Source organism: Cibotium barometz, chromosome 45, assembly GCF_041138505.1.
Source record: "Cibotium barometz isolate CiBa-2024 chromosome 45, ASM4113850v1, whole genome shotgun sequence".
NCBI lineage: Eukaryota > Viridiplantae > Streptophyta > Polypodiopsida > Cyatheales > Cibotiaceae > Cibotium > Cibotium barometz.
The window spans coordinates 47,795,520-47,799,137 of NC_141090.1; positions in this window are offsets into that span (position 1 = coordinate 47,795,520).

The following is a 3,618-nucleotide window of genomic DNA, read 5'->3' on the forward strand; positions in this document are numbered from 1 at the left end:
GTCAACCTTATCCATTGAGCTTGGGGGCCTATTACGTAAAAATATCCACATACTACTCCTAGCTTGGATAATGGAAAAAACTAATGGGGAGGATGGGGGGTTAATCTACCTTAGAGAATATAAAACATGTGCTATGCCTTCACTCACCACTTCTCTCAAGGACACATCTAAGAATGTAATACATGAAGAAATCCTTGTAGGGCTCAGTACCAAGAAGGAATGTTCTAACCACTAACTTGAAAGAAAAGATTTTCACTAATGATGTTTAAACCCTCTTCATGCGTGGGAACGATTTTCCCAAGTAACTTTGGTCCTAGTATTTGATGTGCCATCCATCAAGCTTGAACATAAGAAGTTGCGGATCACCCTTTACAACTATCTAATGCATCTATGGTCATAACACCAACAAGAAGAGACATACCAAGCTGTGGCAAGTAACACTTCATTTACCACCACCCACAGGGCTCTAGATGCTAGATCGAGCTTCCTGGAGCTCCAAGGAAGGAGCTTTTTCTTTATGCTCATGAGCAAATGGGCCTTTGTTGGGCATGTGTAATATCTATATCCTAACTTAGCACCTGTGATATCTGGTAGTGTGTCCTCTCTCAATCCATGTGAAGTTAACATCTATGCCCTAATCAATCCTCTCAAGGTCAATGATCCAAAATTTGATAGTCTTATGCCAATTTATAAAGGCCCGTACTACTAGACAAAACTCTTCCAAGGCAGTGTGAAATGAGCAAAGACATGAGTAAGATGCCTCAAGAATATTGGTCAAGGTATTGGAAAACGAGCAAAGACATGAGTAAGATGCCTCAAGAAACATCATCAACCAAATCAGAGTCCAAAAGCTCCTCCTTTGTGCACAATGGCAATCTCAATCTAGGTACTATAAGCTAAGAAGAAGCCTTGTCGTATAGAGCGAGAGATCTAGAAGCACTTATTATCTTGACCTCTATAAGCAAGCACAGTGTTGTGAGCCTCCCAATAAAGGCAAGACACACCTTTAATCCAATCTAGAGAGAATCCCATGCGTATTCTCTAAGAAGTCCTAATCCACTTTGTTATAGGCTTTCTCATAATCAAGTAGCAAGATTTTAAGAGATGATTACTTGCCTTGGTCCACTCTCCAAAAGGAGCACATGTTATCAAAGATTCTTCTTCCTTGGCTATCTATAGTAACATTGGTTGCAATCTCTCATGGTCATTGGCTTGGCTATTTGTAGTAACCTTAGCTACAATCTCTCATGGTCAGTGCCTTGGCAAGGATTTTGTATGCAGTCCCAAGCAATGTGATAGGCCTCCATTGGGCAATGTTATTCTTATGCTCACTGCCTTAGCAATAATTTTGTATGTAGTCCTAAGTAATGTGATAGGCCTCCACTGGACAATGTTATTCTTATCACCACCTTTAGGGATGAGGTGGTGGATAAGACCCTAGGTAAGAAAAGGAGGTATAGAGTGAGTCTTTGTTCCACATATCTTGTAATGCCATAGTGATCCCATCTCCAATGTTATCCCAAAACTCACGAAATATATGAGAAAGAGGCCATCATCTCCCCAAGACATTTACCATGTGGTAATGTCTGAATATCATGTCTAAGCTCATCTATTGAAAAAGAGATATCAAGTAATGCACATGTCATCCAAAATGAGCCTAGACATGGACTCCCATTTATCTAATGTGCCCCATCCCTTTGAGGGGAGTGAGCCTTTACAAAGAGCAAAAGGCAATCCTCTTGACCATGTCAGGTTCTAAGTGGAGCACTCCTTGCATGTTCTGTAAGCTTTCTAACACATTCCCTATGATGGGGCAAGAAAGAAATGCCTATTACATCTACCTCCCATGCGAATCCAAAATGACTCATGTGTATGATAATGAAATTGTGAATAGAGTCTTGGAACTCAGCCCTAATTGTGCATAATGAATCTGGGCATCGGGGTGTTTTTCAAGTTCCCTCTATAAAGCACATAATCTATGCCTAACAATGTACGTCTGATGGCTCTCTCTCTATCCAAGATCTCTTGCCTCTTGGTTAGGGCCACACTATGATAAAGATCACTCAATCTGACGTTCTCTAAGGCAAGAACAACACAAACTATAGGACAATGATTTGACTTTGAGGTGCCTAGAGCAATGAAGATAGTGACAACTCTATCAAGTGTCCAATCATCAACATATTATAGTGGTCCAAGTGAGAACATCTCGTTGTGAAGGTGATGCATCAACACCTATAGTTGTCCCACTATAATGGGATCTCACATGGTTGGGTGGACCAAGAGTGGATCAACCCGTTTATAAACCCAGCAAGCCGATGTTTGTGGGCCGTGGTGGGGGCCATGGGATATATTGCTTGGGAGGCATATATGTGTTATCTCCTAGTGTGGCCCCTAGCTCTCGGATAGTGTTTGGCAATGTTCACTTGTTTGCAAATGTAGCGCTAGTCCAGTCTATTGGCACTCTCCATCTGCTATTTGAATAGAGCGCCATGTGGTATATTTATTTAATATCCTTACTTATTATATGTTTACATATTGTTATTATATATATTTATATTATATATATATATTATATTTAATATTATATATCTTTATAGTTTTGTATTATTTATTTAAATTTTCTTCTGTCAACATACCCCTACACTACTTCTCTCTCTCTCTCTCTCTCTCTCTCTCTCTCTCTCTCTCTCTCTGTTCCATTACACCCCCTTCTATCTATCCCCTACCCCCTTCTATCTATCCCCTACCCCAACATTTGACCCTTTTCCAAACGCCACATGTCCCCTCCCCTCCCAAAAACTTGTGCATAATAGATAGTATGGACATAGATAGATATATCACACACACACACACACACACACACACACACACACACACACACACACATGTATGTATGTATAAATGCAGATAAAAACACACACATGTATGCACACACATACACATATATATTTTATTTATATAAACCCACACACACACACACATGTATACACATATACATCTATATTTTAATTTAATTTATATTTTATTAAAATCTATTGTTATTCTCCATCTCTCTCTTTTCACCATTTCCCTCTTTACATCCATCTCTCTCTCTCTTTTCACCATTTCCCTCTTTACATCCATCTCTCTCTCTTTTCACCATTTCCCTCTTTACATCCATCTCTCTCTCTCTCTCTCTCTCTCTCTCTCTCTCTCTCTCTCTCAAACACACACACACACACACACACACACGCACGCACGCACACACACACACACACATGTACACACTGTACACTCTCTCCTCCCACACACTCTCACATAGAAATTATTTGTCTTGGTCTTTCTCTCTCTCGCTTTGTCACACACACACACACACACTCTCACATAAAAACTATTTGTCTTGGTCTTTCTCTCTCTCTCACTTTGTCACACACACACACACACACACTCTCACACATAAAAACTCTCTCTCTCTCTCTCTCTCTAACACACACACACACACACACACACATAAATAAATTTACACACATATATATATAATTTTAATTAATAATTTTAAACTCTCTCTCTCTCTCTCTCTCTCTCTAACACACACACACACACACACACACACACACACACACACACACACAAATAAAT